We start from the raw sequence: 25689 nt of genomic DNA, 5'->3' as shown, positions 1-25689 counted from the left end.
AGGCACTTGCCATTTAATATGATAAGGTTCATCTATAAAAGAATAAAAACACTTACTAAAGGTATGCTCCTCAATTTGAATTGCTAAAATAAATAGGTTTTAATTCAGATGAATCTCAACTTGCACCACGTTTAGGTTTTTGACAGCTTCTGCTTTGATAGACTATCTTTCATTATCACAAAAAGAATTAAAACATTTCTCAACTATAATTTTATCAGCAGTAAGATCAGCTGCTGTTTTTCCTTAAGCATGCTTGGCTTGTTCTCCTGATTAGTGATAATGTTTAATATTCAATTCTTATTAAAGTCTTATTTCAGAAGAAAACTAGCTACAATTTCATTTGCAATTTCAAGAGAAGCATTTTATTTTCATTCTTCCTGTGTTTTGGAAAGCAGGAAATAAATGGTGATAAAAGCCAATGAGACCGTGGCATGGATGTGGCAGCCTGCTCAGGGCCAGCACAGGGCCAAGCCGAAGGGGTGAGGCAGATGGAGATACAAGCCCCCATCCCTAACCAAGAAGCTATCTCCAATCTACTGCTGCTTGAAAAGAAATAGTAGGTTTTTCCAATGCAGTCTCACTGGGTATATCAACCACAATTAAGGATAGGCCACATGCCCAGAAGTAAATGACCAAAAACAAAAACCAACTCAATGGTATTTTTATAAACTTTTGTCTCTTCTTGCTTTATTTGAGCATTTTCTTATCTTGTTGGATTTTATTTGCTTATATATTATAGTAAAACTGTTAAATTATTTCCCTAAAGTAACAAATATTAAAACGTGTTTGTACAAGTTTATAACCAATCTTTTTCTTGATTTTTTTTTTGGCTTGGTTTGTCTATATAGGAGTAAAATGTTGTGCTTCAGGAATGCATTATTATTTGAATAAAATTATTAGTATTTAAAAAACTTTGTCTCATAGTTTTTTATTACTTGTGTGTGTGTGTGTGTGTGTGTGTGTGTGTGTGTGTGTGTGTGTAAGGGCATATATCCACTGCATATGTGGTGGTCAGAGGACAGCTTGCAGAAGTAGATTCTCTTCAACCTTGTGGGTTTCAGGGATTGGATTCGGGCTTGCCTGTCTCAGAGGCAAGCACATGCTGAGCCATCTTGCCGAAGCTGAAGTTATTTTTCTTTCTGGAGCTGTCACCTATGGCGGTAAGATTCAAGTTGAATCTAGACCACTGTACCATTTCCAGCCATCACTGGAAACGAAGAGATGTATACTTCATTTGATAATAAGCAGAAACGGACTTGGCATGGCATACTTTTAAATTTAGAAAATCTCTAGAAAAAGGAAAAAAAAAACTATAGGCATAAAAAAGTCTGCATATTTGTTCACTCTATCAACATGCGCTAACTACGAATAGTTACCCTCTAACACATCTAAGTAGACAATAATACATGGAATTCTACCAATTTGAGCTTTGCATTGTTCTACTTGTCTTAAAATAGCTGTTGTAACTATACATTGTCTAAGTGGATTGAGTCTTACGTTCTTTCTCCTTTGACTTTATTGTCATGGAAATTATCATATAGAATTACAGAAAATCAATTTATTAGAGAGTAAAAAAATTTCAGTATTTCTTAAATAAGACGATCCTTTAAGAATGTTTATAAAATACTTTCCCAAATAAAAACATTTTGTGATCAAAGCTAAATTTTAAATTTAATAGCAATTAAATATAAACTAGTATAATTGAATACTGTGAAGTAATATTCGTAAAAACAGATTGTGAAAAGTCATATATAGACTTCAATATAATCAGCTTCACAAAACCTGTTATCTTGTAATGCTTTAAGTTTAAAATATGAATGGTAGTGATCTTATTTTAATCACTAAGTTTCTGCTAATTTAGGAGAAGGGAAATCGCTGTTCCTATAAGTATTCTGACCAGAAGGACATTATTCTTGTCACTGTAAAAATATTATAAAATGCAGCCTCTGCTACATCTGGTTTTCCTTTTTGCTATTCAAAATAGAAATTCAGTTATATTCCTTTTACAGAATATTTTAACTTTGGCATTGTTCCTGACTTTTGAGTTGTTGATATCCTAGATAAGGAGGACATTTTCCATGCCATAATTACTCCATTAATGATCACTAGGTATGTTTATAAGTTGACTCAATAATATAGGCCAAGGGAATGATATAGGGCTTATGGTTTGTGTAATGCAAACATCCTGTAAACGCCCACTTTAAAACATCTCTGGAGGCTGCCAATCAAATCCCCTTCATACTTAAAGTGACAGGTCTTTCTCTCCAGAAGCAACTGAGGCTATCACTTCTGTTCAGTGATATCTCTTTTCTACTGTGTTTTCTAAACAGTAGTTCTTCCATAATTTCACCATGGAGAGGGGCATGATCATATATACCTTAAAGAGCAAATTTTGGTATGTTGTGTGCTCAATAAATTCTTCACTGAACTCAGATAATGGTCACTGCACAGGGCTAAGGCCCATCAAATTTATCCAAACAAATCATTTTTCAGCTCATATTTTTGCGTTTTTCCCCCCTATTCACTTTGTTCAATCAGTATTTACTGCTGTTTTGTGAGACAAAATGGATAGGGCACACAGAATTAAGTTATTATGCGGTCCCTACCACCACTGAAGGAAGATACATTCCAGGTCTGCCAGTCCCTAAATATGAGAACTCCTCCCTTGATACTATTTTAAGACTCAGCCTCATGTTTATTGTGTGATTTTATGATAACCCTTGTAATTCAGTTTGACAGTCATTAACTTTGTTTTATATGTCCCATAAGATCCTATAGAATAGAAGATGCATACGAATAGAGAAATGGGAAAAGAGTGTAAAAGAATGGGTGAAAAGTTTGAAGGTTACCCCAAAAAGACATAACATATACATATAAATACTTGTAAAACAGATGTACTTCACGGTTTCCTATTGTTTGAACGGTAAGAATATGTCTTGTGGTTATGAATATGCAGAATGACTAACCAATGGAGACTTGTTTTATCTCCTAAGAAATCTCCCCAAGGTTATACAAGTGTTCCCTGTCAAAAATGGGGCTGAGTTTCCCCTGCTGAGAACATAGCTGGAGGCTCATTACGTATTCCCCACCACCAATACACAAGCTAAACATAACTTTGGGAAATGAATCAAGGAGACTTCTAATGTAGGGTTTTAATCAATGGCCAATTCATTAATAAAATATCATGGTACTCATTAGCAATATCAATCTGCCTGGCCTTGCTTGCTTTCATATGCATTTCCTTGTGTGAGACATCTCTGCAGCCTGTTTATACCTGGTACATCCTGTGAAATAAAACAGCTGCTGCCTTCTAAGTGTAACTTTCAAATGGTATAGCATGTGGGTTTGGGTAAAGCCAAACAGTGTAAACAGATGCACAGAAAGTGTTAGCTTTTTCTTTCCTTCAAAGAAGAAACTTCAGGAAAAAAACTTACATGAATGAGGCAGGTTTCAATACACAGCCAGGTCCAGGTTTACTAAAGAATCCTAGAAAAGAAGGCTTGGTTCTGAAACTAGGGCCTCAGCTCTATGAAAAACAAATGTTCATTCCTTCACTAAAAGCAGCTACATCAAGCAAAAACTCAAGGTAAAAGGAAAAGCTACATTACAATCCTCTAAATGATTAAATACGTACTAGGAAATACAATATTTAAGTGTATTAAATGGATTCTTTTTAAAAGATAGGAAGGTTAAGAATATTTGTCTTATTTTCCAATTTTTTGTTCATTTATTTGTTTAGTTTGGTGAGGGGCTTGGTATGTGGCACTATTTCTCAAATGACTGTCTGAGTGAAAATGTCTGAGGATGTTTCCTGTGATAAATTGGTAAAAAATTCATTACTAGGGAACAGAGTTAATGAAAGATTTTCTGAGCAAGACTCTGTGTGGTAGAGTTTAATATGTATAAATTAAATCTTCTACTTGGAAACATACTAATAAAAGCAATGAATTAAACATCAGGACCAAGATATTCAGGCTTATTAATATGGTGTAACTCTATTTAGCAAATCCTAATTTGTGGAATGCTGATGATACAGGTAAAATTAACAACTATGAAAAAGTGTATTCATAAAATACAAATGTATATTATATTAAACTTTAAATTTTAATAAACATAAAATAAAGTATTAAAAAGTGAAAAAGTAGAAGAAACTTAATAATTCTGAACAGCTATCATGATATTATGACAGTCTTGGATGTATAAGAACACATTCCTAACATAAAATTACCAGTTAGGCTTTCGAGGTTATAATTGGCAAGGATGAGTTCTCAGAAAGAAGAAAAAAAATCTCACTTATCTTCCAAAATTTGAGATTTTAGATATTGTATTCCAAAGCTATCTAGTAGCATGCAGTATGCTGGCATTGACTATCAGCGTTGAAATGAACAGTTTCACGAGGCATTAGAGACATGAGAGTGATAAATGTGTTGTTTTCCATTTTGCTATCCATTCATCACAATAATTCTTTTTCATGCTCGAAGTTTTAATGAAAGGTGCATTAGAATTTTGAGTGCCTTTTAAATGTCAGGCATTGTTCTAGGTGATGGGGACACAGAGGTGGCTGAGACAGCCATGTATTCAGCCATTATAAAATGTGTTTTTTTTTTTTAAGTGACATAGAAAGAACAATTAAATAAAGTGATAAGTGACAAAAGAAAAAAATAGTGTAATGAAATCTAGGATATGTGTGAGAGAGGATGACTTTTCTCTGACCTGCAGGGCTATAAATACACAGGAATGATAAATCAAACCTTGTAGTTATAATAAATTTGCTTACTCCTATTTAATTGAGACTTAAGAAGAAAAGCCTGGAAAATTGATTTACCTAGAAAAGATCCTATTATATTATAAAAAAAAAAATCCTAAAGTCTTATTTTGGCAAAGCTGAGACCCACATGACTTCCTTTTTTCAAATAAATGCTTGCATTCTGCTTTCTAGAACTATCTTGTAGCTACACTTTGGGAGGAGCATTTTGAAGTATTATCTATTAGGTTCCAAACAGACAACATGTGTAAACAATGTGTCATTTGTAAACTAGTTAGGTTATGAAGGAGCTTGATTATTGTTTGATTTTGTTCTGTTGTTACTTAGACAATGAATTTAATGTTGAAAACATTGAAAGTAAAGTAAAACACTCTAAAAATTGAATTAACGACAGAGGAAGTAAGCCAGAAAATGAGTCATTGAATTTTAATCTTAGAAGAAATCTCTCTCTCTCCACGTACACACACACACACACACACACACACACACACACACACACACACACTCACACACTGAAATGAAGTTCTCTATGCTTATTTGGGCATCTTGATCATTAAGAAGAAAAGTTTGGGGATGGTGGGTACCTGATTTCAGGGGAATTCCTATGAGTGAATTGCAAGGGTGAAAGTGGTCCACAGAGATTACTGTTCGAGGCGTCTGGTACCTAAGAAAAGGAATATTTGATGGGATGTGCATAATCACTCCACATACTGCATCTCTTAGATACATTTTAAAACATTTTTTTTACCATCACTGAAATTGGAATGCCTCCATAATATTAATAATATCTCCTGTGTATAATAGATATTTTTTCGTTAGTGAAGTATAAAATGATGGTGGGTCTGATGTTGATGATCTTTTGGACTTGATTAAGTACCTTTTCTCTCCATGGTAAATAATAATAACTAGTTTGGAAGCCATTTGGGCAAGATAATTAACCTCGAAAAACTGGAGTCTCTATTTTTAAAATGGGAAAAACACGAAAGAAATTCATGAAGTTGTGGGGGCCAAATAAGATAAATTATGTAAAAGTGATGTGTAAAATTCAGAAGGCTACAAACCTGTAGAGATATAATCATCATCATTGGTTAAGTGGGCTTGCTCTTTGGCTGCAAGATACAGTGTATTCAAATAAGGAAAATAGATTGATTGCTCTGAAATTAACCTAAAAATATCTATCAGCTACAATTCACACTATAAAGAACAATGGAACACAGCAAAACAATGTATAAGACTTGCTCTAAGTACACCCATTCTTACTGAGATGTTAACATTTGCATGGAACCCACTAATGATAGAGCATGCAAACTATGAAGGTGCCCAGTCATCTGAATTACTCAAATGCACCCAATTTTATACAATTACATAAAAACCCTGGACATCAAACTGCATTTGCTGTTGTGTTTCCTGGATGTGTGATCATGAAATATACTAGACAGTATGTTTTCTGGTTTCCTGCACTGTCCATAAAAGAGAGCTATCACTTAAAACAGACTTTTTACTTGTCAGAATTTCATACTGCTTTAAGATGTAGTATAAGAGATAAAGAATATGATGCCACAGCTTCCAACCTCACAATGGATTGAATGATTGCAGGAACAAAAGGCAGAATTATGAAACTTTACTAGGAGACAGCTCTAGCTTTTGACCTTAGGCAATCCACTTAATCACTCCTGCCCTGCATCTTTCTTAGTGACCTAATCTGTAAAATAAGATTCATGGTTTCTGTCAACTACATCTTGTTATCAAGCTACAGTGCACATATTTCCATTGGTCAGCCATAAAATGCATATTTTCTTGCACAAAAGATTTAGGATTTGGTTAAAATAAATCACATAAATTTAAGTTGAGTATGTGTGTGGGCAGCCATTTTTTTTAAAGAAATGCAATTATGAGGACCTGCCACTGTCACATTTCATTTAACAGCCAAATGCAGAAGAAAAGATGGGGCAGAGGACATACCATGTAAGTGGCTGAGAACTTACCAAGCTGCTAAATATCCGAATATAGAACAATGTGTATAAATAATAGCAATGTAGTGGGAAAATGAAGTAAATACCAATCAAAACGAAAATTAACAGTGTTGTTATAGTCAGAGGTGATTTCCTATATTACATCTCTTCACCTCACCTTAAATTTCTCAAAACATTTTTCCACATTAACTTTCCTTTTTATTATTACTTTCACATCTGAAAGAGAGAAAATGGAATGCCTCTTTGTAGAAATTCATAACCATCTTTTCCTTTTGCAGTTCCTTCTTCTCTCAGCAGTGACACTTTGGCCACTCTAGTTGTTGGTAATAAAAGGTAAATGTTATTTGTGCTTTGCTCAGTTGCCAAAAGATATTATTTATTCTTGTAAATGTTACACGGAATGATCAAGTATTACTCTCTAAATTATGCTGAATGGTGACACATGTCAAATACAATACCCAGCAGAGTCTCTTTTAAACAATTAAAAAAAATCTTTATGATAGCCATTTTTTTCTTTTAACGTTTGAGGCAGGGTCTGATGTATGGAAGCTGGCCTTTAACTCCCTGTACTTAAGGATAGTCTTGACTTTCCTCACCCTTTGCTTCCACTTCCCAAAGTGTGAGACTACAGGCACCTGTCACCATTCCAGGTTTTATGGTCTGACAGTCATTGCATAACATTGATCATGGAGTTCCTGAACCAAACTTCATTTGGCACTATATATATATATATATATATATATATATATATATATATATATGTATATATATATTCACTACCTAATGATCTTCTCATTGCAAAAAATCTTCCCTAAACAATCACTGTCAATATGTCACTGTCTATCTCAACAGTCCTTTCAAGCTACACACACTTACATAGAACGAAAACAAAAGTTGCTTTTTTTCCCCCAAAGCCTGCTGTTATTTCAACTCTCAATTCCTGGCAAGAGCATCCTTCATTACTCTGGTGAATTGAGAGTCTGGGTTCACTCTGACTTGTGTGATCTGGAAAAGAACCTATCCAGTGTTTTCAGAATACTAATTCATATGTAGTTTTCAAATAACCCTGTGGGTTATTTCAAGTTACAGCAATGGAAGCAGTGAAAGTATAGAGCAATGTGTCCAGATTTACACAAACTTTAGTAGGTAGAGCACAGTTTTTTGTAGCTAGAGTTTTTCTTCCTTGCTCACAGTCAGGACAAATCTTTGTCACCTGCCAGTCCCACAGCCACTCAGACCCAACCAAGTAAACACAGAGACTTATATTGCTTACAAACTGTATGGTCGTGGCAGGCTTCTTGCTAACTGTTCTTATAGCTTAAATTAATCCATTTCCATAAATCTATACCTTGCCACATGGCTGGTGGCTTACCGGCGTCTTCACATGCTGCTGGTCATGGCGGCAGCTGGCAGTGTCTCTCTGCCTCAGCCTTCTGCTTCCCAGGATTCTCCTCTCTCCTTGTCCCACCTACTTCCTGCCTGGCCACTGGCCAATCAGTGTTTTATTTATTGACCAATCAGAACAATTTGACATACAGACCATCCCACAGTAGTTTTTAATTTAGTGATGTTACTAAATATGCTGCTGTTCAATCAGGCTCAGCACAGAGGGATGGCAGGTAACTGCCTATGAAATATCATTTTCCATCATCTCTACTGTATGTTCAATTCTCCCTTAATTTTTGGTTCTAGTTATAGCCTTCTGAAGGCAAAGATAAGTCTCACATAGTCTTTCCACTTCCTCAGAGCTTGGGACTGATATCAACAATGTCAATTGCAAGAGACTGATTCTGGGAAGAGGGGTCTCGGATTTCTTCTCTTTGGTTTTCCCCATGAACATTCTTCCTTTATAGTTTCCTAGTATACATTCCCTCTTGTTTCAACACAAATATTTTCTTTCTTCCTTATTTGTGTATGTATGTAGAACATACAGAACTGGAATGACTTGAAGCTGGTGTGTTGAGATGCAGTGCATTTTATATTTTAATTCAGCTATGAGCATGAGACACAGACCTGTTCTAAGAAGGCATACAATAATTGGCTCAGGGATACATATGTGGAATGGTTAATGCAAGTATAACAAAAATCTTACTTCCATTGGTAGTGAGTTATTCTTTCCTTTTCTGATGATATAGGACACTGAGAATGATACCAAAATGACTAGCTCTTTTAGTAGAAATTGAAAATAAAATAGAAGAACCTTAGAAACTGAGATGTAAAAGGAGCTTATAGTGGTGTGGGGCCCTCATCAAGCTTCTTCTCACACTATACTCTGGTTTCTTAGGGACCAGGCATGTTTCCTTTGTTTAGTTCAGGTTTGAGTTTTTGTTGATGTTTGTCTGTTTGTTGTTGTTAATGACCAGGATTCAGCAAATGAATTAGTTGCTACAAAGATGTATTTCCTTAAAAGCCTAAATTATTAGTCACTGAGCACTCAGTTTAAAAAAAGGCAAAGAAAAAACATTGCTGATTCCTCATGACCACTTCATAAAGTCAATATACATTTTTATTTTCTCTTCCTAGAGACTTTTTTCCTGTGTGACACTTGGAATTGATCATAGGGCTTCACATTGAGCTACACTCCACTCTTCCCAAACATGGTTTTAAAAGAGATTGCACAAAGATTCTCTGCATGAAAAGGATCAAAATATCTTTTCTCTAAGTACACACTAGCCCTTTTTACCAGTTTCCTGAACATAAATATAATGCTTGGTGTAGTTAATGTGCATCGTGTGGATTCAGCAGATGTTCACAGATGTGCTGTGCAGAACACTAATCACATGGCAGACAGTATAGAAGTTCTTTACTAGTGTACTCCAAGCATGCCATTAACACATTCAGAGAGCTTAGTAGCAACGTGATACCAGTTTTTCTCTGAATGTGTCACCGCTTATCCCCTAATTCCTTATTTTGTGGAATTTTACAAAGGTAGTATTCATCCAGAGAATGGGGGAGAAATTAGCTCTTCAATAATTTTATGATCACTGTGGTAAATTCTTGAATCCCCAATATCTTTGAAGATGTATACATATATTAAATATGCACACCCATATATTTTATTCATTAGGTTTTGAATTCATTAGAGATAGAAGAGAATTTTATTTATTTTTTACTTTTTCTCAACAACTTTTTCATGTCGAACTTCATTGGCACTTTCTTTTTCTTTACTAAATTGAATGAAATTGCAAAATAGCCAAAAATAGGAAAGAAAGAATGTGGCTGGCAAAGGCTTCATCTGATTCTGTATGAGACATAGTCTTATCATTCCAAATACCAACAGTCCGACTTCTTCAATGGATTCATTGGTTTGTTAAGAAATAGCCTTGGAGTTCATCTGGGGACTTGCTGTGTTCTCTGCTGACACATGTGATTCAGGCAGGGTGTTACTGTCTACACCACTGGTAAACAACACAGGGCCACAGCTTTCTAGAGCTTTCTAGAGCCTCTTCAAATAAATTGGCTTAAGCATGGGCTAGTGAGTTGGATTCAGAGTTGAGCCACTGCTGGGATCACTTGAACTAAGAAGTAAACATTTCTCTGATGTTGGATTGCCTTTACCTTGTGTGTATTGTTGAATACCAACGGAAACTGCTCCAGGAGATGCTGACTGGTCCTCATAACTATGAGAAGATATACTGTCAGAGAATGAAAGAAACACATGAAGGTGAGCAGTGTTCAGTCAGAAGAGATTAAGTTCTGTTAGCATTGTCTAAAATCCTGGGTAAAGCTTCAATCCACTGTGCATTCTAAATCAGCCATCAGTACTATCTGTGTGGTTATTTTCCTTAACCAGTCTCTCTCGTAGATTATAATCCCTTTAAGAACAGAAAAATCTCAAACAAGATATATAGTTCAATATCACACTCTATTATGTTTTATTAATATACTAATATATCTGAGGTAAGCTTTCAAAACACAAGAAAAGTTTGGCTTGCCTAATGGATTCAGAACTATCTGTCCAGAATTGGTTGGCTTTTGTGCATGTAAGCAAGTCAGCACATCATGACTTTAGCATGTGTTAAGGAAGCTGCTAACCTCTTAGCCAGGATGTGAAAAGAAAAAAAGAGGAAGAGACTGGTCTCACAATTTCCTGCAAGGACATATACCCAGTGACTTAAAACTACCCACTGGACATCATCTCTTAAAAGTTTCCTTTTAAATTGCCTCCTAAGAATGCCACACTGCTGACCAAGAATACACATATGCCTATTGGGAACAGTGATAGCTCAAATTAGCTCACATTCAAACTAACGTGTGTCAAGAGTTTTCTTTGCAATTCATTTAGAAACACAGAACTCCAATCCTTTTCATTTCATTGAGCTGTTAAAGATGAAAGCGTGGAAACTTCATTTCACAGTAGGAACATGTGTGTCAGAAGATTTTAGGAAGTGAAACAACTTAATTAATGCATAAGCAACAGTAGAAGCAGTAAGGAATTCCTGAAGAGAATATAAGAAGATAGAACAATATCTTAAGGGGTTGTTTTGTTGTACATACACACACACACACACACACACACACACACACACACACAGAGAGAGAGAGAGAGAGAGAGAGAGAGAGAGAGAGAGAGAGAGAGAGAGAGAGAGAATATAAATTCATTGTGTGTGTTTGTTTGTCTGTCTGTCTGTCTATGTGCAAGGTCATGTGTGTCCCACAGTGTGCACATGACTATCAGAGGACAACTTGCAGCAGGGTAGGGTTGGGGGGTTGTTCTTTTCTTCCATGCTGTGGAAGTTATCAAACACAGGCCATCAGCCTTCGTAGCAAGCACCCTTCCCCGCTGAACTATGCTGCAGTCCTAGAATTGCATATAAGTTTAAAACTGAGTTTAATTTTTATTCTCTGATACACTGTGGCCGGAAATCTGCTCTTGATTTTGAAAGCTCAAATTAATGGATAAAATAAAGAACATCCTGTAATTAACTTTGATTGATGTTCCATTGAAATAGCTTTTAAGGAGCCAAGATTCTTCATCACAATGATCACAAATACACACTTACTTACAGGTAACGAGAAAAGAAATACAATTTAATACTAATCATGAATTTTTTTTGTGCTTATTTGAATGCTACAGTCATGGACACACACACAAACACAAATGGGAAGAGTTGGAGAGAGGAAGAGAGAAAACTGTTTACATGACAAGCATATGTCTAAATTTCTAATAGTAATATTCAGTTATCTATATATCTTACATCTATTCGGAATTCTCATTTATTTTTATTTTTTATGATAACTCTAAAAGTCAGTACTATTGCTGGATTCACACGATAGAGGTAGAAACTGAGGAACAAAAATATTAAATCAGTGTAGTAAAATTTTAAATTGTGTGCCTTATTACTCAAATAATGTGCATGTTCTCTTAAGACCTAAATTATCTGCTGAACCATTTCTATTAACTCAATGAAACGTTTCTTTCTTAGAAAAAAAGAGTAGTCACATTGTTTTTTGAGGATGAGAGGATCAACCCCCATCTTCCTATTTGTTTGAATAATTCTACAAAATCTAAGATGCCTTTTCTGGTTTACTCAAAATTGAATTTAAATCTACTTAAAGAACACAAATTGACCATATGTGTTTTTATAATCCCCATTACACTGAGTAAGTAGAAGTTATCCATCAAATGTTTAGAAGTCAAATTAGAATTCCTTTTCTTGTTTGAGTATTTTAGTATTGCCATAATTTCTGTCTTGGTAATGTGTTCTATGTGAGAGAGTCAGAAATAAGGAGACTGAAGGACAGTTGAAAGACTGGACGTAGTTTTTAGATGATGAGTTTCTATGAACAAAACAAGCTCTCCACTCAGAGGACATTTTACAAGCTCTGTTATAAATGTAACGAAGCCTATTCAGTTGAAAACAATCCTCAAGTGTGGGGAAAACGAATCCCCAGAATATACTGCACAATTACTTGGCTGCTGACCCGGAAAGGTTTTAGTGCATTTAAGAGCACATGAACACACATATACAGAAGACAGCTGTAGGTGTATGTCTCTCCTATGTGCCACAATACACATCAAATCATAGAACCCACCACCACAGCTTCATAACTTACTAAGGTTAGTAAGTAAGGTATGCAAGCAACCCAGTGTCTCTGGTGTTGACAAACTGACTATGGTAAATATCTCTGTCAGCATGTTTACCTTCAAACAAAATAGATGATACAGATCTCGTGTCTACTATAGAAGTTTGGCCCAGAGCCCACTGAACAAATTGACAATCTTTTCTAATAATTTTCAATAATGCAGTGGTTTGGGACTTAATATTGTAATTGTACTCTACGCCTCAATTCATTTCTAATATGATCCCCAGAAAGGTTGAAATCCTCATCTTACAGGTGCTTATATATTCATCCCAAAGCTAAACTGTTAAATCAGCATGATAGGTTGGAATGTAAATCTACAAAAGCCAGAAAATGCAACACTTCTGTGCTCTGAGCAATTATAAGCTCACCCCTTGCTTTAAACAGCTTTTTATTTGATTAGATATGATTTGAACTGTGTCTTCTCCCAATATTTATGTAAAACAAATTTCTTTCAATGAAAAACAAAGGGACAAGTAATTGCTAAACGTTAGCCAACAAATTTATAAAACTCATGCATTTTATGAGTAAACTTTATAGGAAATTTGAATTTATGGATGTGATCCTAAGATTGAAATAGAAGAATATGTGGGTAATGGTAGTAGTAATACAGGAGTAGAGAAAACTATATTATTGTAGAGTTTTCTGATCCAACTACAACCCTGCTCAATAATGTTTATACATTAATGCTCACCTAAATTTTGGATACCTGCAAAAAATAGAAAACCTGAGAATCTCTGGCTGTACCTTTATACGTCAGGATTGACCTGATTTGTAATATAAGATAGTCATTAGTTGTATTTTGTAACCTCTTGAAGTGACTAAGTAACACTCCTGTCACTTTAGGTAGAAAAGTAGAAAAAAGTACAATTGTTCCAAAATTTATATTTAGTATATGTAAGTACAGCCTAAAATATTTGAATTCATTAATTCTGGCATAATAGTACTAGTGTATGTGTATGCACGTGCATGTGTACATGCTTATACACATGTAGAGAATGAGAGAGTGACACTTCATTTGCTCTCAAAGAATATTCTAGAAGTCAAAAGTTACACTTTAAACTTTTAGTACTAAGATATACACTATTCAGTAATAGTGTTAGGATACACTTACAAAGCTCTTATTTTCATAATAGAACTATGTGCAAAACTGAACTTGAAAAAAAAAAGACTTTGAAGAGGTAGAATGGGAGAATCCCTAATAAAATAATTTTAAAAAATGGTTATGACTGCTTATCCTCTGTTTCTCTTTAGAGAGTATTAATTACAAACTTATTTGTGTAATCATCTCTTGTAAAAGAAATATCATCATTAATTCTTCAGAGCACAGTCCTTTGTGGCTACATAGATAGGTGTACAACTTGTCCGGAAGGCCAAAGATATTTTTTTTTCTGAGAAAAGTAATCACATGGAATAGGACCTACATTTTCTTAAAAGTACAGATGGTAGGATCACACTAATTGCTGATAGAGATTCACAGACTCTGGAGCTGAAATTGTGCTCTCATCGACATTATACATATTGAACAAGTAAGGAAAGGCCAAAGTGGATAATATACTCTTGAAAATTGCTGTGTAAGTTCTACAAGACGTTATAGCTTAGCTGATAAGTGTTAAGAGCACTATTTTACATAAATATTCCACAATATTGAATGTAAGTTTTTTCTACCTATAATTAGAGCTCTGATTTACTTAGAGAAAGAATAATTATGGAATAATAATTAGAATGTGTGCCTCATAATTACTAGACTGTATATCCACTCACTTGGTTAAAAGCTAAAGAAACACATACTTGCTTAAATGAAAGCACCAAGTATCTTAAGATAACATATTAGTTTTATAAATTTAAGGTGACGAGTGTTGCATACCTGTGCACACAATTATTGAGTGTAAATTTAGGATGCATAAATATTTTAAAGTGTATCTTTCATGTACCATTCTTTGGAGTTCTTGATTTTTAATCTAAAACAGGGAAGTGTGACTGTTCAGTTCTTTCTCAAGATGGAATATTGAAATTTGTGCTAACGTTTGTAAGTCGCATGAAGAGGATATTTCTTTTTGTCGAACATTTGACCCTGTTTTTTTTGGTTGTTTTTTTTTTGTTTGTTTGTTTGTTTTTGTTTTTTTTTTTTTTTTTTTTGGTTTTTTTGAGACAGGGTTTCTCTGTGTAGCTTTGTGCCTTTCCTGGATCTCGCTCTGTAGACCAGGCTGGCCTCGAACTCACAAAGATCCGCCTGCCTCTGCCTCCCGAGTGCTGGGATTAAAGGCGTGCGCCACCACCGCCCGGCCATCGCCCTGTTTTTATATTTTCACCCTTGCATATACTTTACATGTTTTTCCTTTTGTCTTGGAGAAAAACTGAATGTTCTATATTGAATGATTACACTTTTCTTCAAATCAAATGGACATTTATGCTTAGTGACTAAAACCTAGTGTGTTCAGAGAAAACCAATGTGCACTGGGTAGTGGCCTTGGGTAATGTTGTCTCTCTTTTGTTGCATCAGATAGAGCTCTGTGGACTAAAGGAAACAGAGAAAATATTCCATGTATTTTATTAGGCTATAAGTATAGAATTATAAATGTTGCTGTGATTTCCTGCTGGCAAAGCCCTTGTTCTGAATCAAGGTTGTGAGTTTTAGCAGGAACTTTCACAGTTGTTACTATGTGGCATAATTTCTTAACCTTAATAATACAAGCTTGTTTGCTGTAGTTACATTATCACTGTTATATAGTCTTTTTTTTCCTTTAAGTGTTTCCAATATGTGTCCAAATGTCAGCCTAATCCATTATGTAGTTGTATAGGATTTTGCAGTTTATCATTTATGACTTTTGCCAATATAAAATTGGGGATATTTGGAAAGGACTATAAATTATATATCAATAAAAAAGTCAGCTCCATTTATAGCTCCCAGAACTCAATAATGTAATAGTATTTTCTACAAGGCTCAATAAAGTAGGGGTTAAAAAAAGTGGAGAATTGTTTATCAGTGGGTACTAATTTACAGAGAAAACATACACATCCTATTGTTCTGTTGCAAAATGGTAGCTAAAGTTAAGAATGGTAATGTGCTACATACTTCTTTTAAAACCAAAAGAGGGCTAGAAAGATGGTTCAGCCGTTAGGAACACTTGCTGCTTCTGTAGAGAACCTGAGTATAGTTCCCTGCCCCTGTATTGCATACACGTATTGTAACTGCCTGCAATTCCATTTACAAGAGATCCAGCCTACTCTGTGGTACCTGCAAATCACACTTACAAAAACAGAATGAATAAAATGTTTACGATAAAGGAAGTAATGGATAATGTTTTCTCTACAGAGAAAGATAAAAATGTTTGAAGGGACAGATGTTTTCCCTGTTTTGAACATCACATAATGTATACATTTATAAAATATCACCAGATATGTGATATATATATATATATGTATGTATATATATGTATGTATATATATATATATGTCAGTTCATAATGATATCTTTAACAATTCAAACTTCTCTAAAAGTTTCTATTTAGACATTGTATTCAATAATTTGGTCACCCCATTAGCAGTATTCAAGAATAAACTTCCCCTTTGAACTTTGATAAAATGAGGCACAAGGTAGATGAAGACATTTAGTTTATGCTTTTGCATAGGTAATATTAAAAAATACCTTTTTTAAAATCTGCATTGCATTTTTTTCTGTGAAACAGCTAGTGGCTTCCTGTAGATGTAACCAGCCGTCTTATTAAATAAGAAACAGAACCAACGCAAAGAAGAAAGCCAAGAGGTCAGAGCTAAGAGCTAAAACCTTACCCTTCCTCCTGCGGTGGTCCTACCTCTCCGAAAGAGAGCTACTTCCTGTGCTAAAGTCTTTATAAAGACTTTCGGTTCTGCCTTCTCATTGGTTGTAAACCCAACCACATGACCGCCTCATCACTGCCTGTCTGTACAGACCTCCAGGTCTTCTATGGTTGGTATTGAGATTAAAGGCATGTGTATCCAATGCTGGCTGTATCCTTAAACACACAGAGACCTACCTAGCTCTGCCTACCAAGTGCTGGGATTAAAGGCGTGCACCACCACCGCCCAGCTTTCCTATGGCTTGCTAATAGCTCTGACCCCCGGGCAACTTTATTTATTAACATACAAATAACATTTTAGTACAAATAAAATATCACCTTATTTCCCTTTTTCTATTTTAATAAAAAGGAAAAAGCTTATAACTAACATAAGAAAAACTATATACAAAAGTACATTAACTATATACAATATATACAAGTAATAAATACCTAAACAATGTCTAGTCCATTTGTATTTGAAAAATTCAGAGAAAATAATTCCCTTATCTATCCTATTTTGGTAAGTCCAAAATGTACCTAATTCACTTTCTATCCTAACTAATCTTCAACTATAACTAACTAATCTTCAACTCCCTCAGAGACCCAAGAAGGAAATATTACCTAATAAAAAATAAAAACAGGAAGTGCATGCAAGCAGCTTCCCCCCTCCCCCCCCCAAAAAAAAATGTGAGTTGACAGAAACAGCCAGCTGCCTGAACAGTCACTGAGGTTTCTCCGCAGTGTTGGGGCATCATCTTCAGCCTATAGGCTTAGCGTATCTGACAGACTCATTTGTGAAGTAGGATGTACACAAGGTTAACAGTTCAACCTCACATTGGGTGAGAGCAGTCCATGTACCAGAAACACCTGAATTCCACTAGTGTCATGTCATGATTCAGGATTTTAAATTTTGGAAATTGTTGATGTTTTTTGAATTCAGCTGTCCATTCTTCTTGGCTATGTGTGTGTATGTCTTCATCTCAGCATCCCGTTCTTCTCCACATCCCTCTATTAAATGCCATTCTACTATTGAAAAGTGTGAGCTTAGTTACTCTTCAAGAATAACTGTTTCAGCTGATGTTTCATTGCACATCAGAAGCCTTTGGCCCATTGCCTGTTCAGCTGCCTTTAAAAAAAGGGCACTGTACCTTTTCCGGATTTCAAAGGCCACTTCAGGGATGGTGCCATATTGTCCTGGCCTCAGAAGATGCCTTTTGATAAAGACATAACCACATTTGTTTTGGCAAGAATCAGTAGTCCTTTGTTTCGTGTCCTGTCTGTCCTGTTTGTCAGCAGATGATTTGAGGATACTTTGTTGTCCAGTGGCTAACTTTTGACACAATGAAAGTTAACTCCAATTGCAGTTTTTTTCAATGCCCATATTTCCTCTGAAGTAGATTGGTACTGCTAGGAGCCGACATGTCTCATAGTTGTAACAAAAAAGAAAAATTTTCTAAGTTATTAAAACATTTTAAATGCCATATTCTGTAGATCTCTGAAGGGTTTGAAGGTGACCTGTCTATCTAAAATATATCTGCTCAATCTTGAAAACATACCTAATATGACTACAAGTTCTATTATAATGTCTAACAACTAACTTTCATTTCTTTATATCCTAATAGTTGGTAATAATAACATTCAAAGATCAGAGAATTGTATTACATTGTTAAATGAATGGTAAATACAGTTAGAAATATACATATAGCATTTTCTAACAATATCAATTTCAATATATATATATATATATACATTGTATACAATATAAAACAATCCAATCCAATGTAAAGTATTTAAAACTAATAATTGTCTTTTTCTTTTCTTTTCTTTTTTTAAACAAGAACCTTAAATCTAATCTCCTTTGCTTAGCCCTTTTCCTAACCCTTGACAACAACTTGTAACCAATCCCCCTAATCAATGAAAATTATCCCAGACCCAAAACACATTAAAAGACCAAAAAAACCACCTGCCCCACAGCTTCCCTTTCCTCGAAGTGTGTCTGTTTTAGGAAGTTAATAGCTGCTGATGCTGCAGGTAAGTTTCTCTCACAATCATGGGGACTTGGATGAGGAAAACTGTGACATATCCGGGGAACTGCATAGAATATTTTAAAGCATTGTACTAAATTAAATGTTCATCTAATCAAGCAAATAAATAAATAAAAGACAGTAAGAAAACGATAGGGAAACCCAGAGCATTATAGCATTCATCCCAGAAGGCTCCTTGGCTGCATTTGATTAGTTCAGGCTAACTCACGTGGTTAAGGCCTCACTAAGACATATTTTGCTCTGATGTCATATTCGTCATATTCAATTACATCTTTCTAGCATTTAGGTTAACCTATGGCATCAGAGGCCCTCAAGTACCTAAATGAAGGCTCACCAAAATCTAACAATCTTTTCTTATGAGGAATATCTGAGTTTTTAAATAAAGTATAAATCATCAAAGTCAATTAGAGAGTTAAACACAGGGAAACAAAACAAGCAGATTCCCCCTACACACTTTAATAAGTGTTGACAAGAATAATGATCTGAAAATGACAACAGATTTACTTACAACTTAAAAGCCACCACCAAGTGCTGCCCAGGTAATTCTGCCATAGTCCCCCGAATAGTTTCAGTTCTCAAATAGAGCCAAATTGCCAACATGTCTGCTTTCACCATGTCACCTGAAAGGCACCCACCTGAATGAGGAATGATGACGTTCAAGACCAGGTCAGCTGAACTTGCTCAGGCCTTGCCAATAGAAAACAATAAACTGGGAAGAGAGGGGGGGGGAGAGAGAGAGAGAGAGAGAGAGAGAGAGAGAGAGAGAGAGAGAGAGAGAGAGAGAGAGAGAGATCTGATTTAATTAAGAATCAGCAAAACTCTTTGGCACAAAGGAAACCCTTTTACAGGCATGCCTTAGCAACATCACTTCTCAGGTTCATTGTAATCATAATTCACCTCAAGAACACAGCAAGCTTCAAAAGTACTTCCAAATCATTCCTGAAGGAATAGACTTTTCTCGGTATTTTTTCTGTGGAAGCATATACCTGCACTTGTTGCGGGAGGTTGCATTGAAAGGGGTAGATTAAGGCTTATTTTTCTTTTTCTTTTTTCTTCTCCTTTTTTGAATCATAATGCTCTTTTTTTTTCATTCCACGTTTTTAAAGAATTCAGTTGCTTTATGTCTAAAGCTGCTTTCTGAACAAATCCAAATGATTTGATTCTAGAATTTAAACATCTTTGATATATTTAGGAAAATGCAAATGAAGGGATTGGTAGGCTTGTGTGACTTCAAAAGTGAGTAAGTCAGCAGCCATGAAAACACAAGATAAAATGAACAACAAAGGGAGCTGGTGGCAGGGTGACAGAGCCAGAAGCTGAAGGACACTGCGTTTATTTGCCCTGGCAGAGAGGACAGGTTCAGGGATAATGGGATAGAATACTAAAATGTACAGAGGAGAAGGATCCTGATGGAATGAGGGTAAAAATGTTCTGACAGTGAGAATTGGATTTTGAAGGACTGTCCTGAGGGAATATTGAAAAATCCATTTCACTGAGTATGTGTGCAGGAAAGGATCAAGTTCTTTAAGCTGTATGGAGGGTCCTGAGTTTTGGGCTGTTCCCTGGAGAGAGCATGGAGTACCAGTTAGAGCAACCTAATTTCTATTATTATTTTTAAACATTTTCAATCAACTTGACTACTTTTGAGTGAATGTACCTGGAAAAATGAAACTTAAGGAGATTTCTTGGAAAGCACCAATGAGAGGGATGGGTACAGGGATTGTTTTCCAAGATTGTAGACCAAGAATAAAGGAAAGTCATGACCAGAGCCACCATGAGTGTGTGGTGCCAGGAGCATCTGAGAGGACATGGTGAGCTTGCCTTCCTCCGTTGAGAGTAAGGCACTTCTGCAGCAGTTATGTTCTGGCTTTTTCAAGTGGCTGAGGTTTATCTGAGAGGAGATCTTTTCATAGATAATAATAAAAATAAATAATAAAATCAACTCAGTTACCTCAAATCTCTACATACAAATAGGAATAACATTTTTCTTGAAAGATTTGCAATATAATAATAGAACTTTAACTTAATGTTTAAACTTTAAACTTTGTTTAAAGCCTTCTTTGAGTCTGGCGCCTTAGACCACTTGGCCATCATGCAGAAATGACCAGCCACACTACTGGAGGCCCATGAAGTGTAGACTAGTGGCTGTGGCGCTCCCACGGGACTGGACTAGGCCCTCTGGATATGAAAGATGGTTGTTTGGCTTGAACTGTTGGGGGAGCACCCAGGCAGGGTATCGGGATCTGTCCCTGGTGCATGGGCAGGCTTTTGGGAAGCCAGTGCCCGTGGTGTGGTGCCTTGCACAGCCTTGGTACAGTGGGAAGGGGCTTGGACCTGCCTAGGCTCAGTGTGCCGGGCTCTGCTGACTTCCCATGGGAGACCTTAATTTTGGGGATGTGGGGATGTAGGATGGCTTGGGAAGGGAGGGCTGGGAGATGGGAGGAAGGAGGAGGTGGGATCTGTGGGTGGAACAAAACAAAACAAACAAAAAAGTCTTCTTTGGCTGTTTTCCTTTCTCTTTAAAAACTCGTTTTTTTTTTGTTTGTTTGTTTGTTTGATTCTTTGTTTTTGTTTTTAATAAATTTATTTATTTATTTATTTTCCATCCCTGCTGCAGTTTCCCTCCCTCTTCTCTCCCCAGTCCTTCTCCGTAGCACTCCTCTGTTCCCACCTCCTAATCCACTCCTCCTCCATTTCTGTTTAGGAAAGGGCAGTTCTTCCATGTGTATCAACAAAACATGGCATATCAAGTTACAGTAAGACTAAGCATCTCCCCATGTATTAAGTCTGAGTAAGGCGACCCAGTATGAAGAATAGGGTCCCAAAAGGCATTAAAAGAGTTGGATACAGCCCTTGTTCCCACCGATAGAAGTCCCACAAGAGGACCAAGCTGCACAACTGTCACATATGAAAAGTGCTTGTATTGATAATGACTACTTCAGGTCTGAGTCTGACTCATCTATTTTAACTGTAGAGCCTAGCAGAAGATGTCTCAGTGTATCTAATCGACTCCTGAGGGAAAGAGGTGCTGTGAGAGACAGGGACACCATTAGTGGCTGTGGGACAATGTGTCTTTTAACTACTCAGAGAAGCAGTTTTGACATTTGGAAATGGCACTAATGACCATCTAAAGTGACTCCTGAAAACATTGTATAGAATAACTGGTGTCCTGAGTAGCACTTAGACAAATTACTCAAACTAGTATATCCAAATTTAGAAGTTTTCTCTTCAAGGCCACTGTAGGAGTGGCCTTGTGTATAAATAACTGTAGGAGTTATTTAAAATGCATTGTGTAAATCTGTTCTTCAGTTTTATTCATCTGATAGTTGAGGAGTTGGGAAGAACATTAGAATATAGCATTGTTCATATTCTTGTATCCATACTTTAGTGACGATGTAAATAAGATTAAGCAGAGTAGCTTGTCCATATTGAAAATAAAACGTGCATATTTTAATATAGCAACCCCATTCTTGACTTCTTTGGGGTTTTCTGTGTCAGTGATCTTGGCAAGCAGTCAAGAGGTGATATGAATAGTTTTTCTATCTCACCATGGAACAATTTTTGGTCAAGTGTTTCCTGTAACCACTGGTTAGCATTTTTTGGGGGGTGGGGTGGGGAAAGCTTTGTCTGGAAAGACCTGTGCATAGGAAAGAACACAACCAAAACATCCTTAGTGTCAACATGTTGGGTCCCCAGTTAATGGAAGGAGACAACACAAGGACTGACAGGAATCACATAATGCATAAATAATTATTTTACTTCATTATCACTAGTAGTCCCTATAGGTGGTCACTAAAGCTACTTCAACATCATCAAAACTGTCTCAGAAATAAAGACACCTGTCAGATATTGCACAGTCTCAGACAATATCATTGTTGTGAATGCAAGTTTCCAGAGTTTTAGTCATCATTCCAAAATTAGAGAAATTGACTTTCCTGCTTCAATGATAAACTTCTCATCATGCAGCACTGGAGAGGGATGTTAGATCAAGACAGTGAGAAGCAGATACAACTAGAGGACTCTGCAGTCATGGAAGATTATGTAAGACAGCTCAGAAGCTCATGAATTCATAATGGAGGAAGCATGGTGAGCATGGAGCTAGTCTTCAGTATTTGGTTTAAGTTAAGAGGACATTGTACCTTGACATTTCTTTGGTGAATGAGAGATAAATGTATGCTGTTCAACAATAGATAAACACTCTAATAGCATTCTTCTAAGAAGTTACATGGGTTGGGATGACTGAACAAGAAAGAGCAAGTGTCCAGACTCATCCATTTCATTTAGACAAATAAATGAATAAAACAGGAGGAATAGTCATTCACCTAGTGTCTATTCTGCCCCAGACCCTTTGATCAAATGATACCAATACTTTATAAACTAATTAAAAATTACATCTCTGCTTTATGGATAAGATAACTGTGATGATGATACATTGATAACATTCCCAACATTCCTCAATGAATAAACTGAGATTTGAATTCAGTTCCATTATGTTCTCAATTCCTTATGCATTTTATTACAACATATTCTAAAAAGATCTTCAGAACACAAGTCAAGAAGTCTTATATTGACATTATTATAAATTGAGTTTTTGTATTCTTGAGTCAATGCCTTTAATGTCCCCTTAGCTCTCAGTGCATATCTTGTGGCCTCCTATGTGTATCAAAGGATGTGTGAGAAAAAGGGGAGGGGATGCCAGTGGAAAGGAGGAGGTGGGGAAGAAGAAGGGAGTTTTATTTTCTAAGCTACTATTTATCATGCATTGTTAATGATAATTTTGAAGGGGCATGGACAGTGACCCATTCTGTGAAGAACAGAGAATTAACACGGGTAGATTATGAAGGTTTGGCTTCCTCTTTTGTAATTGTGGGCATCTCATTCAGAAGCACACCATGCATTTCAGCTTCCACATTTTAAATTAAATTTCCTTATTACTTTTTAAGTAGCCTGTCATGGATTATTGAGTATTTACTGTATGTTTATACTGTAATTCTCTGAAATGACATACAGTAATTGCTTTAGCTATTGCATCTGATGTCTAATTACTATAAATGTATGTAAAGAAGTAATTAAATGGAAAAATAAACTTTTCCCCTGAACTTTGTATTACAGATGAAGCAAACAATATTAGTTTTCTCCTCCCTCCTTCTCCCTCTCTGTCTCTTTCTCTCTCTGAGTTTTGGTAATAACACCTTCTTATATAATCAGAGTAATAAATAAGATTGTAAGTAAACTGTGGCTTGCTTACATGCTCTGCTAAGTTTTACCAGAGGTGACAGAACATTCTTAAACTTGAACATGAGGTGAGCAATTGGTTTGTCCCTTGCTGTATCCTAAAGTCTAATCAAACTGTTTCTGATCAAACATGTTTCTCCTCCATCTTACAGTTCTAACACAGGGAGAAATGGAGTGTTCCAAGATACTTTGCTTAAAGCAGTCCAAAAGAATTTTGTCTAGTTGTTGAGAGAATCGAGCTACGAAAGTGTCACTAAAAAAGAACAAAAGCCCTAACAGCATGTTAACAAATGCTTACGTACCCTGCTGTTGTCAAAGAGAATTGAAAATCAGTAACTTTTCTATGTTTTGTAGGTTATGTAAACTATTTAGAGTATGATGATAGAATCAGCTTGTACATGCCAGGAGAAAAAGTACTGTGGATGAAGGTCTACCTTAACATCAAAACACGTAGTGCTATATTGATTAGGCAATGCCAGAAATCACCAAATAATATCCCAACCCTCACACATGAAAATCACAGCTGGGCAGACTTAAAGAAAAATATGAAATTAAAGACTCCATTATTCCTCTCTTCCTTCCTAGGGCAGGTGAGCACAGAGGGGCGTTTTCAACCACTGAGATAATAATAAAGGCAGACACAAAGAGCCCATTGGAATCTTGCTGCTGTAAATTTTAAGCTGATCCAATCCTTTTCTGACCTTTCTATTTGCCAATTGGAAAAACACAACAAATGACCCTCAGCTGAGAAGCAGCTCCAGAGAGCTCTGGACAACCTGTGGCCATTCCCTGAGGCACAGAGTTTGAAAGGGTTGCAGGTTTCTACTGTTTCCCATAACCAGCATCTGTGACATAACGGTTGGGTCTGAAGGGCACCACTATCCACTGGCAAGTCTAAACTTAACCCCAGTATTTACTTGTCTTTTATGTCTGATACTGACCCCAGGCTGGTAGATCTGACAATGCAAGTAGCCAGTAGTCCCAATTTATCAATTGATTTGTGTGAATGATGTTGACATTTTGTTGGAATGAAAGTAAATAAAATGGATACAAAAACACAGAAAAAAATGTGTCCCTTGTTGGAAAGAGAGAACTGGCACCAGGGAGGGAAATAGATGGATTCCATAGCCCTGATTGGCAATATTTTTAGGTTTATAACTGTTTCCTCCTTTGCAACATGCTGCACGTATGAACTTTAAGAACAGCCATTCACAGCTGTCTTCAGGCTCCTCTCTGTTCCCCGAATTAACTCTGAAATTCATTCTTGGAGCTCTAAAGCCTTTCAGAAATACAGTTTAAAAACAAATGTCTCCTTTAGAATTAATCTCCTCACTCATTTTCCTGTTAATATGCTTTTTCTTTTGTTCAAGCAACAGACATTTTTTACAGGCTAAGCACTGCTTATACTTTTCTTAAGGCCAATGATTGGCAGCTGACCTCTGAAAATTATTAACACTATAATTCTCCTATGAAAAGATTACTTCGTGGACATTTGGAAGGACAGAATTTCCCTAACACCTCTTGACTTCTGCTTGTGAGGACACAGGTGCTAATGAGCTTTAGCTTACATAGGCTTGATGACAGTAGGACTGTCAATGGTAAGTGTACTCAAAAAAGTAGCTCATTACTTGATGTCTGCTAGAGAACAGCTTTGAAGGCCTTAAAATTATATGAATGGTATTTGCTGAAGTCATCTTCATTGATCAGAAAACATCATTAGATAGATAATAGTGAAAAGTAATGTACATATCATACTTTTTATACTTTTC

Source organism: Peromyscus maniculatus, chromosome 8 (assembly GCF_049852395.1).
Source record: "Peromyscus maniculatus bairdii isolate BWxNUB_F1_BW_parent chromosome 8, HU_Pman_BW_mat_3.1, whole genome shotgun sequence".
Taxonomy (NCBI): Eukaryota; Metazoa; Chordata; class Mammalia; order Rodentia; family Cricetidae; genus Peromyscus; species Peromyscus maniculatus.
This window is presented reverse-complemented; position numbering follows the sequence as displayed.